Source organism: Patagioenas fasciata, chromosome 10 (genome assembly GCF_037038585.1).
Source record: "Patagioenas fasciata isolate bPatFas1 chromosome 10, bPatFas1.hap1, whole genome shotgun sequence".
Lineage (NCBI taxonomy): Eukaryota > Metazoa > Chordata > Aves > Columbiformes > Columbidae > Patagioenas > Patagioenas fasciata.
In genome coordinates, this window is record NC_092529.1 from 126,945 (window position 1) to 140,152 (window position 13,208).

Below are 13,208 nucleotides of genomic sequence, written 5' to 3' on the forward strand. Positions count from 1 at the left end.
TGTGCACAGCAGAGCAGATTCACCTGCGCTGCCCAGTACTGATTGCAGAGAATGCAGCTTTAAACTGAAAACGATGTCTTGACACTTTGCCACGGTAGAAACAAACCGCAACTAGAACCCTACAAAAATGCAGTAGCACAAACTGCAAACCTGCAGCAGCTTCAGAAATATTTAGACCAGGAACAAGGGAGTAAAATAAAAAAGCTTCAGGGTGGGCATACGGGAAAGCAGCGGAGAAAAGGGCCAGTATTCACAGCCCTTACAGAAAACTGATGTTCTCCATCCACTCCTAAACCCATCTGTTACGTCAAGTATCACAGCACCACTGTGACGATACCGAGAGCAGGAAACAGCTCTGCCATGGACATGCTATTGACACAGGACACAGGGACAGAGGGACATGTTTTGCCACACAGAACTCTTAAATTTACTGAAAAATTCTGTATACCAACAACAGCCATTTGGAACATATTGCCAAACATTTGGCAACAAAACTTTGATAGTTTGACACACACAAATTCTTGGTAACTTGCTATTTGCTTCCTCTTATTGTTGTTCTTCCTTCTTCTGAAGGAATTCTACTTGTAGCCAAGTTATTCACTACTGTTTCAAGCATTTACCTTCCTGGTATTACCAGGACATTTACACAGGTAACTTAATTGTTCTTCTAAAATTATCCAAATCAAAATCACAGCCATGAAAGAGGAAGAAAAGGAGAGGTCAGGCAGCAAAAGACTCTGCAGGCTGGCACCAGTTAACACTGCACTCCTAGAAACAAACCACCACCAAAGAAAACCATGGCATTGTATCTCTATATTCTTTTGGAGCTCATCCCTGTCTCAGCATTTTGTCTTGTCAGAGCATGAAGCACAGATGATCTGTAACCCAATGACATTCCCACGTGATGGATACATGTTCAGAAATAGTCCAGACCTGTAGGACTGGTGTCACTTTTATACAGTTTTAATAATCAGAACTCAATTTTATTTACTTGCATTTGTGAGGAATCTCTCTTTTAAATGTAGCCCCTCCTTGGAGAAAAAAAAAATGTGTTAGAGCCTGGAAAAAATTGTGATTCAGAGCTCCAAACCATGAGGGAGTTGTGGGAAGTTAATGAAAGTGAAGACCAACAGCAGCAACATTAAGTAAAATTTGGCTTTAATTCTGATCATGTATTTAAGCAGCTCTCCAAGTCTACACCTCATGCCTATGAAGGACTAGTCCTTTCTTGGAAGGACTAACTTTTTCTATTCAAAAGTCCTAGACTGAAGACTGCACTGAACAGAAAGTGAACGGAGCCACAGCAAAATATCCCATCAACACTCTAATTAAAAAAAAAAAAGTTTCAACAACAGTTCGCATCATATGTCATTCGTTACATTCTTACTGGCATTTAGGTGCTCAAAAATTAACTATACAGACACCACGTACTACCAAAAGTTTATTGATACATATAAAAATAAAAGGCTATTTTCAACTTGCCCATAAATTTAGTATGAAAAAAACAGAAGTGAAACACTAGCCAACAAAAAGCCGACCCTGTCTGCTTTCTGGCCCCTTCGCAGTCCCTGAGGGGCGGGGGGAGTTCAGCCCCCCGAGCTCCCAGGACTCCACACGGTTTGGGGAGCGCTCGGGACTGCGGGGGACCCGGCCCCGTCCTACGGCAGCACCAGCACAGGCGGGGCAGCGCTTCATCAACGCCGTTACGGCTTCATTTCCCCGGCACCATCAGCCCCGCACCCCAAGCCCCGGGCCGCAGGACCCCGCGGGAGCCGCACCCACCCCGCCCGCAGCGCGGCTCCCGCCAGCCCCCGGCAGCACCAGCCGGGCCCTTCCCCGCCCGGGCGGGCACCGGGACCCGCCCGCCGCCGCAGGAGCCCCCGGGCCGTCGCTGCCCGGCCCCAGCGAGGAGGAGCCGGGGACGGGATGAGTCCGCCCCTGCTCCCCGGGCCGGACACGGGGTTGGCCCCAAAACCACCCAGTGACCCCAAGACAGCGCTCGCCCTGTGCCGCCTGCGCCGCGCCCGCACCCGCACCCGCCCGCCCCTCACTCACCTGCCCGCCGCGCATCCCGCTCGCGGACCAACCGCCGCTCCGCTCCGCTCGCGCCCTGGCCCCGCCCCGGTTGTGGCCCCGCCCCTGATTGTGGCCCCGCCCCCAGCCGCCCCGCTAGTATTTCAATAAAGTGCTGCAGAGTACGAGAGAGAACTGGAAAAATAAGGCATGGCAGAAGACTGAGGAGCTGACAGAGAAACAAAGATCTAAAGAAAATGTGAGAGAGAGAAATCAAGAGGGATCAGAATGAGGAGCCCTACAGAGAGATGAAGCAAGAAAACACAGGGTCAGTAAGCAGGACAGAGGGTGTGTAAACCACTCGTGATCTCATTTTTCGGTTTAACTGTACTAATGCTGCAACGGTATTCCTGCAATGAATGCATCAGCACCCAATAAACTAATGAAAACGGCATTACCCTCCGTGTCTCATGCAGTGAACAACCTCCCTTCAGTTCCACGGGGACTAAGGAACTCGCTATCCGGGTCATGTTTCAGGCAGTGACGGGTTGTGCATTGCACGGTTGCTGTAAGTGAAGTCCCTGAGTTTTGCTGGTCTGCATAATTAGCTTCAATAAATCACCCGTGTGCCAGGAGCCCCAGCCCCGGGCTGCACTCGCCTGTGCAGTCTGTCAGTGTCGCTGCCCACTGTGTGAATAATGGAGGCACTGACGGGCTGGAACTTTTGCTAATAGTTCAAATGCTTTTGAATTAAAGCAAGTAATGGTGTGAGGAGGAGCTTGTCTGTATGGATTACTCTGTTCTTTGGGCACTCAAAGCAGCCCTCCTCCTTATAAGGAAAATGAAGCATAAAAAGGTTGTTAAATAGGATTGGTGAACATTTTTCTGCTAAAGCATGTTTTGACAGAAATGTGGTTCTTTATGAGAAACTTTTCATTAAAAGAAAATCTGGAAGACATTTGGCTGAAAACCAACATATCACAAAAGTAGATGTCCCCATCTCTTCCAGGCATCAAGCAGGGACTCCATGTCCCATGGCCCTTCTGTGAGCCTCTGCCTCTCAGTCCAGAGCAGACTGCGGTCCGACACGAGAACTGCACCGCAGCACGAGCCTGCGCTGCTGACCAGATCACAAATCACAACAATGTCCAGCAATGGCATTCCCAAACATACTGGAATCCACTGAATCCGCTCCTATCAAATTCACAGCTATGTGTTCCTTGTCTACCAGCAAAGCAGTACCCGTAGTACCTCTCTAATGGACTCTGCTTATCACTTCAATACCCAACGCTATCAGCCTGCATTAGTTTTATGAAGTTTCACTCCTAACTACAGCCTTTAGGAATCCTTTGGAAATAAGGCTGTGTGACTGTGTCTTGAGGCAAGTAAGGCTGTAGAGAACTACTCAGGAAGAATATATCTGAAAAAGGCAATTACTACACCCAGCAAACCCCAGTTTGTGTTGGTTCTCTCTCCCCTCCCATCCTCTGTATTGTTCTCATGCGTTGCCCTCCACATCTTGTTTTCTTCTTGCATAACCACTGCTCAAACAGGGTCCCCAAAACATGCACCACTACCAGTAGCCTGTCTCACTGAAGCCCTAAGCCATTGTTTAGTTGTCCTACAATAATAAACTACAAGTTCCTTTTAATTCTTTATCAATGTAGATCTCACAGGGCATTACAGGAATAGATAAACACCATTTTATCAATTTTACAAGAGGAAGGGATCACTTGAGATACCGTGATGAGTCACAGGCATAGCTTGAATAGCATCTGTGTTCGGTTCTCATCACTGAACTCTGGCTCCGTCACCCCACAAAAACCGCGGCACAGCCACTTTTATCACCTGAGTTTTCCCTATTAGACTGCAGAATCTGATGTCTGTAAAGAACCTATTACTGATGTAAAAGCAGAAGAAACTGAGTATCTCCCAGAGCACTGAAAAAAATGCCTGAAAACTGACTTAACCAAACAGCAAAGCATTTGGCGTAGACACCCGCAAGGCAACCATGGGCACCCCTCAACTCTGCCACCATGTGCTTTTCAGTTTTCTGTTTGCTAAATTTTGCTGCTTGGGCACTTTCCAAATCTGCACATAAGGTGACTAGCAAACATGAGCTACATCATTTGATTGTTTCATGGTTGAAGTTTTTTTGGCATGTTTGTTTTTTAACTGGTTTGTAAGTCCTAAAGAATACAAACTGCAGAGAAGAACGAGAGAGAAAATAAACAAGCAAGGATTCCCCTGGAGTGCTTTGTCTCAGGTAAGTGGCAGTGCTGTTCTTGGGCAGCCCTGAAGGACAGCGCGTGGCTATGAAATGTGCAGGGGGTGAGTGAGCCTGGACCATGCCACAGGCTTCCAAAAAAGGAAAGCGAGGATAACAGCCTGTATGGACAATTCAGTACCAGAGAGTGTAACAGCAGACTTAGTTCTGTATGAGTAACTGGTCTCAGGACTGTAAGATACAGAGTGAGGCTGTAGGAAGAGTGTTTCACAAGGGCTCAGTGCTGAACAGAGCTTCCTGGGGGACAATGCGTACGAGGGTGTCAGCACAAGCTCAGACTTTCCCCTCTGAGCCTACCCAGCCCAAGTACTGGTGCAGGGGCCGCTGGGCAGAGTCCAGTGTCCTCCAGAGACGTCCTCAGCCTGGGGCAGCCCCGTCAGCACTGCCGCGTGTGCTGTCTCCGTGTCAGGCTCACCGTCTCTGCCAGAGAAGACATTCTAGAAGCATTGTCAAGAGAAAAAAGATGAAACTCATTTAACTTAGATATAGAAATAGATATAGCCCATAGATACAGGCCATACTTGCCTTTAGTTTTAAAATTAGTTCCAGAAGTCACCAACGAACAGCATTTGCCCCAAAGAAGATTATAACCAGCATGCTCTGCCAGACTCCAGTGTCAGAGGATGCAGCAGCCTCCAAGAGTCAAATTCTGAGCTCCGCTAATTGAATTCCATCTTACAAACTTGTCAGAAATGCCGTATATACTGTTGGCAGTGGTAAAATGCTCAAGTTTCCATCAAGCAACCCCTCCACACATGGTCTGCATCCCTAGCCTTCAGCCGCTGCACCCTTTTCAAGTTAATGCTTATTCCTGTGGGGCTTAATCTTATCTGTTCCACCCCTGGACTCCCCCTCGCTGACACCACCTGCTGACGTGACGGTTTTCCCTCCCCAGCCGAGTGCCCCTGCAGGCGCTGTGCACCCCACTCCTCTGCGGGAGGAGACGCGAGCGTTTCCGTGGGCAGCAGAAATATTTTGATGGAGTTTCTTTCCCATGGCTGGCTGGAAAAGCTGAAATTCTCCATTTCTCTTCCAGCAAAATTCTCATTCTGCTTCCTTTTCATGGCATAGTTTTGGCTGCTACTTTGAAATGGAGTCAGTCAAGAAGTGAAACAGCACCGTTTATTCTGAAGGCTGAAGGCTGGCTGAAGCCGCGTAAGATGTATTTTTTCATTTTGTTTTAATGTGGAAGGCTAGAAGTCAGCCGTCAGCAGCCCTGAAAAGGAACTCCAAGGTGGCTGTTTGCAAAAGGAGAGCAGAATAATCCTTGGCCACCATTGCGGGACAAAATAACAAAAACCCACAAACCTCCAAGATCTGGGCTCGGGTGCAGGGACAGAGGCAGCGGCACGGCGGAGCCAGCCAGCCTCACGGGGGCCACTGAGGAACGCTGCCAACACACCCCCGGTGTCCGAACCACGGGACTCTCTCAGATATTGATAGTGGCTGCTCCATCGGCTTCCTTTTGAGCTAGGTACGGTCCTCTCACGTAGTACAGTTTGGGCTGATCCGGGCTGAAACCAAAGGCAGGTTTCATCTAGGGGGTTGCCAGTTAAGTTGCTTGGCTGGATGAGTTTGGCTGGACGGGGAGCGAGGCCGCTGGTCCCAGCTGCAGCACCGGGCTGAGCTGCCACAAACCACACGCAGGACTAAGGCACTTTAACGTAACGTTAGCTTCGGATGGAGGAGGAAATAGTTAAGGCTCAGAGCATCATTAAAACGCACCACACACACAGACATGCACGCAATATATCTATTAATCAGCTTTGCCTACTACACTTCAAGACATCTTTTAAAACTGCTGTAAAGATTAGAAAATATGACCAAAATTAATATCAGTAACTCAGTCTGCTGGGAAAGAATTTGCCTGTTTCATATAGTCATTCCCCAATAATGCTGTGAGTCAAGGGAAAGCAACATTGTCTTAGGACGTCTGGGATACAGGACAGTGAAACTAATTGTAAATAGGAAATTAAACAGATCTGTTTTGTTTCCGGTTCCAAATTACAGGAAGTCTAAAAGGAAGGAAAAGGAAGGAAACACCATCACTGGAGGAAAGGCACTGAGTTTTGGGGGCTTTATTTTTCCTTTTGCTCTGTTTACAGAATTTGTTTTAAATGCTTCCCAGGTTTTCAGTTTGGAATTTGTTTCATATTATACCCCGTCATGTTGTTATTTCTGCACTGACAGTATCCTTTTAATTTGTGCATTTAAAGATCACCAAAAAAGTTCATGGCTGGGAGCAGGTATAAGTGCATCTGTAAAGAGCAAACGTATGCTGGGCAGAGAGAAGCGGCCAATCCGACGTGCACAGCCCTGCAGGAGCCCATCCCCGGGGACACTCGGCTCTGTGTGAAGGTGCTGCACGCCTGCAGCAGCCCGAGGGAGACTGAGTGCTCGGCACTTCTTGGGAAACACTCAGCGTTTCTCCACACGAGCCCTGTCCTGGTGCTCACAGGAAACATCTCTGCTTTGGCAACTGAAGAGGGCACAGGGCTGATGGGAGGCTCCTGCTGGCAGCCTGTTGTGCTTTGTTCCTGGCTTCATTTGACTATTTTCCCTGTCATGTTTTGTTCGTATCATCAGGGAAGAAAACTGGTGCCATAAACTATCCGTCAGATTATAAGCTGCCTTTCAAGTCATAATTCTCAATTATTATCCAGCTGCTACATACATCCTGCAGAGACTGACAATGCAGACGGCCAAAGGAGTGACATGTAGTAAACAACTATCTAAAATAGGCTGTGGCTTTCAATCCTTTATTATTTTTTCCCTACTTCTCCTGTTTTTATTTCTCTTTGGTTCTCAAGGAGCAAAATAGGAATCTTTAAACAGAATGAAGGACACACCAATAAATACCTGCCACGAGAAACATGTTGGTTGAAATGCACAGTACAGTACAAGCTGTAGTGCTAGAAACTGTGGATTTAAAGTGCTGACCTTTCAAACGATGATTTGCTATCAGCACTGCATGATAAGTACCAGCGCTGCCAGGCCCGCCTGGTTGCAAAAACTTATTTTTTAGTATGTATTATTTTGCAGTATTACAGTGCAGCTGAGAAATGTGACCCCATTTCACAGCTAGAGGAAATAAATAAAACATTAGTTAAGGTATCACCAAGGTCAAATGCAGCCTCTGAGTGCAGAGGTGATGCTTTGGGAAAGTACACTGACCTGGTGTGACGACGGCCTCTACCACCTTCTTCTCCCACCCTTGCATTCACGGTTGGGTTGTGACCTCAGGCTGGAGTGAGAGGAGTGACAGGAGCGGCGCAAGCAGCTGGCGATTTTATCTACAACTGCTCAGACGGGCAGAGCAATGTCACCTTCGTGCTGCATGGTCTCCCCAGCCAGATGCAGTGGATGACAGAGGAACTCAGAATGAATTTGCTGGCCACAAGCACGGGCAGTCACTCACTCAGCGAGGCTCATGGCTCGTTGTAGCCCAGGATGTGCTGCCATCAGTCTCTCACCCTCTTACGTCTCTGCATGTGACATCTGCCTGCAAAGGGATGACTCCTGCTAAGGCATTGTCCTGGTTTTGTTAAAAACAAGTTTCTCTTTTAGTGAATTTGCCTGTCAGCTAAAGCCTTCATGTCAGCTGCATTTTCCTGGAGAACCCAACACATGTTTTGGTTAAACCTAGCAATGGAATGCAAACTTATTGATAAGCACGGATGGACATCTCACGAGGGGGGCAACGAGAAACTGATGATCGAGAGACTGACCAATGGTGAATAACATTCCATTCACGTGAAAAAGTGGGAGATCACGAGGATCTCGGCTCTTTTTTCCCTTTTTCCTTTTTCCCTTTTTCCTCATGGCCGACATCAGGAGAGGACCTTGCTGGTCGTCCCTGCGAACTGAGGCCCAGTGAGAGACTGAATCCAGCTCCGGTTGGCTACAGAGTCTAATCCAGGACTTTGGGTGCTGGCTCTGCAGTTGCTGAGACTTACAAGATTGGTTTTGTATATTTTGTATTATTTTCTCTATTCTTATTAGTAGCATTAGTAAAACATCTTTAACTTTTCCAACTCTCTTCTCTCTGTCCTTCTTCCCCTCCCGATCGCCTGTCCCGAGTGGGAAGGGGGGAGAGGGAGGGGCAAAAGGGGGAAGTGGGGGGGAGAGGAGGTTGACAACACATCTGCCAGGGTTTGATTGTCACCCCGCAATCTTAACCCTCGACAGGTTTCACAGTCGGATGTGACTCATTAAATGCACATTCCCCTTACCTGAGAAGCCGACACTGCAGTGAGAACTGGAGAACAGGCTCCAGGCGAGCTGGCTCTGCCAGGGGACTGACAACCATGTTGCTCAAGGAGAAGAAAGTTGTCCAGGAAAACTCTGCGCATTTGCACTGTAAGTTCCTGCATTAATGGACTTTAACTAGATCTTAAAAAATACACATTTTTTTTCCCAAAGGAGAGCACCTTAAATGACTGTGGGCCAAAGTTTTGGAGTTCATTGCACTTAGAGCTCGTGCCATAGGCAATGAGACCAGCAGGCTGAGGTGGGCAGCAGGGCCAGTCCCTCACTGCACGGGTGCTGAGGATGCTGGCCAAGAGAAGCTTCTGCACTGGGCCTCCAGCACCGCCACTGCAGGTCTGTGCTCCTGCACGGGAGAACACCTGGGCTCTGGGGAGCTTCATCACGCTCATTTCCACAAGGGTTTTGTTCCTGTTTCTTTCAGTCTAGTGCACATGGGACTCTGGTTCCAACATGCACTGAGAAACACATCATCAAGCTCCTGCAGCCACAGGGGAGGTGGACATGGCAGGGCCAGGAACTGGAACATGCTTCTGGGGAGAAGAAATACTTCAGTGAGGTCCGAGTTTGCAAAGGGAGAATGACAGTGAGCGAAGTGCTCTTCTTCAGTCTGCTTAGCTCCTGAGCCCTCTTGGGGAGTTAAAGGTCACAGAATCAATGATTTCACAAGCCTCTTCCCATGGGCTAAGTTCATTCTCTTGATGCTGCTAAGGGTGATCTTCAATGATTGTTCATATAGAATGTTTATTGTATTAAATACTAAAAGCTCTGGGGATACAGAGATTCTCACAGAGAAACCACTATATAAAACAGAATCGTACTGTGTATAATGTACATATTCAATAAAGAGCAAATTGCACAGGTTTTGAAAACAATAACTCTCACCCCCAGTTTTGGGAGATTTTTGCTCTTTACCTTTCAATAAAGCTGGCAAAGCATTTGACAGGGTATCTTCATAACAAAGTGCTCTCTGGAGAGTGTGATGAATTAATATGGGCCAGAAAACTGCCAACATTAAAACAACACTTTATTGGTGTGGATGTCTAGCTATTCCCCATGCAGACTCATTCTCATTATCTAAGAGATGCTGTGTGGAACTACATAAATCCGCAGGGCAGGAGTAGAGGAATGGGAGAGAGAAAGAAACCAGTAAGAGAACCTCAAGGACCTCTAAGACCAGGAGAAAACAATCCACTTTCATTTGCTAAGATCATCTCCCTCCCCATGGGAGCCAGGGACTGCATTTGTGGTGGGCCACAGAAAAGTATCTCCCTCCCTCCTTTCCCTCATTGCATGCAAAACGTTGAGTTTCTGTTAAGTGCCCTAAGATCTTACCGTGTTGAAGTACTGACCATAACAGGCCAGAATCCAGACATCTGTGATTCTGTGATCACCTGTGAGGGAGCAAATGGATACAACTCCTGTGATGGAGTGCAGTTCTGCCATGGTGCAAGAAAAGCATGTGAACACAATAGCACAAGTATTCACCCACAATTTGGTGTCTTCAGAGTTAAACATACCAGTTCTCTTTGCAAAGTCCAAGTAGGCAAAGGGAGGTGGTTCTGTGCAGCTCACATAATGAAGTCATGGAGCTCCCTGTCACAGGGCAGGTGGATGTCAATAGTTTAAGCAGATCTCAAATGGGAATAAAACTCCTCTGTCTCCAGGAAATCCTGGAGCCACAGACCTGTGGAGAACGGAAAATCAGCCTGGAGACGATCGTTACCTACACATCTGCATCTGCTCCTCTGGGACACGGGACGCTGGCCTGGTCACACCTACCTCCTCAGGCACCAGGTGGGAGTCCTGAGACTCCAGGAGAGTGGCACATGCCAAGGAAAACTGTCCTGTAAGGCCACAGGCAACAATAACTGGTGTGGTCCTTTGCCATGGGAACGTCTGGCCAGACACAGGCTACAGACACTTGTGCCTCTCAGCAAGGTGTCCTCTGAAGCACTGGAGGGGAGGCCACTGCCCACAGGCCACACTCTTCGTTCTTCTCCAGCTGGGACCAGACTTGCTGCCAAGAACAAGAACTGAACTAAAAGCAGTTTTGCAACAGTAATGGTGTTCTCTACGATGAGCTCTACTGCCAAGAAAAGGCACCTCTGCCTCCGTGCAGGCTGCTAACAGTGTCCTGCATCCCACAGACCGAAACAAGGGATTTCTCAGACCTGTCGTGGGCTGCTGCCTTGAGAAAATGAACACAACAGTTGCAATGGCGATAACTTCACCACCTCTCCATAACAGAGATATTGACGATTTGGGAATCAGGAACACATTCCCATAGTGGGACCCAATTCCAGCTGGGAAAATGTAATCTACAACCTCAGCAGCTCAAACCCATGTGGAGTACTTCAGGACCATATATTCTGCAGGCAGCATGGATTATTTATCCTGAAAATCTTTGGTGTAAAACACATTTAAACCTCCATTTAGTATAATGATCTGAAAGTCAGTATCTTTTAAAGAGCTTACTCCATGCTTACTTCAGCCAGCAGGATCTACTGACTACGGCGGAAGATGGCGATCCACGAGAGCTGAGCCTGAACTTTCACACCTGTGCTTAGGGCAAACCAGTGTGTGATTATCACAACTAACGAACAGCTGCAGGCACAAATAGTGCCTGTGCAGAGTTCTGAAGTACGCAAATACAGAATTAGATCCTCCACCAGCATGACCCTGAGTCAGTCTTTCCAGTCTGCCTGGGCCTTCATTTTCTGACGAAACGACGAATGAGAAATCCTTTCTTTCAAAAGAGGCAGGATGAGAGCAGTTGCCAACACGATATCAGCTTTTCTGAGCACTGACGGCTGCCGATGAGAGGCACCATGGGAATGAAAAGCACCTCGCTCCCTCTTCTGCAGAGGAAAGTCCCTCCTGACCCAGCCCACCTGGAGACAGGTAGAGCGGGCTCCGACCAGGTGCCAGCCAAGGGGGCAGAGCTCTCAGCAGCTCCAGTTGTGAGCCCATGCTCGCTCCTCTTGCTTCCATGATACTCTAGTTCTAATTTACTCTACAGGCACCAGAGTTGCCTGGGGCTGGTGTCGTGTCCCTGTCGGCCCTCACAGCTTTGGGCAGCGTCACCTGTGACCGTGGGGATGCCGTGCACACCCGCACACAGCCGGCTCAGTGCAGGGATCCCGCACACAGCCCACCCCGTGTAGGGATCCCGCACAGCCTGGCAGGGATCCCGCACACAGCCCGGCAGGGATCCCACACAGCCCGCCCCGTGCAGGGATCCCGCACACAGCTGGGCAGGGATCCCGCACAGCCCGGCAGGGATCCTGCACACAGCCCGGCAGGGATCCCACACAGCCCGCCTGGTGCAGGGATCCCACACACAGCCCGCCCGGTGCAGGGATCCCACACACAGCCCGCCCGGTGCAGGGATCTCACACACAGCCCGCCCGGTGCAGGGATCCCACACAGCCCGCCCGGTGCAGGGATCCCGCACAGCCCGCCTGGTGCAGGGATCCCGCACAGCCCGCCCGGTGCAGGGATCCCGCACAGCCCGGCAGGGATCCTGCACACAGCCCGGCAGGGATCCCACACAGCCCGCCTGGTGCAGGGATCCCACACACAGCCCGCCCGGTGCAGGGATCCCACACAGCCCGCCTGGTGCAGGGATCTCACACAGCCTGCCTGGTGCAGGGATCTCACACAGCCTGCCGAGTGCAGGGATCCCACACAGCCCGCCCGGTGCAGGGATCCCACACACAGCCCGGTGCAGGGATCCCACACACAGCCCGGTGCAGGGATCCCACACACAGCCCGGTGCAGGGATCCCGCACAGCCCGCCCGGTGCAGGGATCTCACACAGCCTGCCGAGTGCAGGGATCCCACACACAGCCCGCCCGGTGCAGGGATCCCACACACAGCCCGGTGCAGGGATCCCACACACAGCCCGGTGCAGGGATCCCACACAGCCCGCCTGGTGCAGGGATCCCACACAGCCCGCCCGGTGCAGGGATCCCGCACAGCCCACCTGGTGCAGGGATCCCACACACAGCCCGGCAGGGATCCCGCACACAGCCCGGCAGGGATCCCGCACACAGCCCGGCAGGGATCCCACACACAGCCCGGCAGGGATCCCACACAGCCCGCCCGGTGCAGGGATCCCACACACAGCCCAGCAGGGATCCCACACACAGCCCGGCAGGGATCCCACACAGCCTGCCCGGTGCAGGGATCCCACACAGCCCGGCAGGGATCCCACACACAGCCCAGTAGGGATCCCACACACAGCCCAGCAGGGATCCCACACAGCCCGGCAGGGATCCCACACACAGCCCAGCAGGGATCCCACACACAGCCCAGCAGGGATCCCACACACAGCCCAGCAGGGATCCCACACAGCCTGCCCGGTGCAGGGATCCCACACACAGCCCGGCAGGGATCCCACACAGCCCGCCCGGTGCAGGGATCCCACACACAGCCCAGCAGGGATCCCACACACAGCCCGGCAGGGATCCCACACAGCCTGCCCGGTGCAGGGATCCCACACAGCCCGCCCGGTGCAGGGATCCCACACACAGCCCGGCAGGGTTCCCACACAGCCTGCCCGGTGCAGGGATCCCACACAGCCTGCCCGGTGCAGGGATCCCACACACAGCCCGGCAGGGATCCCACACAGCCTGCC

General features: G+C 50.6%; 2 protein-coding genes across 6 annotated transcripts in view; both read right to left on the reverse strand.

The window, feature by feature from the left end:
- Positions 1 to 13,208, reverse strand: part of LOC136105872 (dynactin subunit 2-like) — a 78,196-nt gene that overhangs the window by 11,270 nt on the left and 53,718 nt on the right. For 4 of the 5 annotated variants that reach the window (XM_065845775.2, XM_065845772.2, XM_065845771.2 and 1 more), the window contains exon 1: positions 2,056 to 2,146. The exons of the other annotated variant lie outside the window; for it this stretch is intronic. The gene's annotated coding sequence lies outside the window, so the exon portion shown is untranslated. Of the gene's footprint in view, positions 1 to 2,055; positions 2,147 to 13,208 lie in introns of those variants that run through there. 5 annotated transcript variants of the gene reach the window in all.
- The window catches only part of LOC139828743 (uncharacterized), a 130,385-nt gene continuing 122,580 nt past the window's right edge, over positions 5,404 to 13,208 (reverse strand). The window contains exons 3-6 of the mRNA XM_071812882.1: positions 10,087 to 10,253; positions 8,533 to 9,960; positions 7,475 to 7,802; positions 5,404 to 5,974 (exon numbers count right to left, since the gene is read on the reverse strand). The gene's annotated coding sequence lies outside the window, so the exon portion shown is untranslated. The remainder of the gene's footprint in view (positions 5,975 to 7,474; positions 7,803 to 8,532; positions 9,961 to 10,086; positions 10,254 to 13,208) is intronic.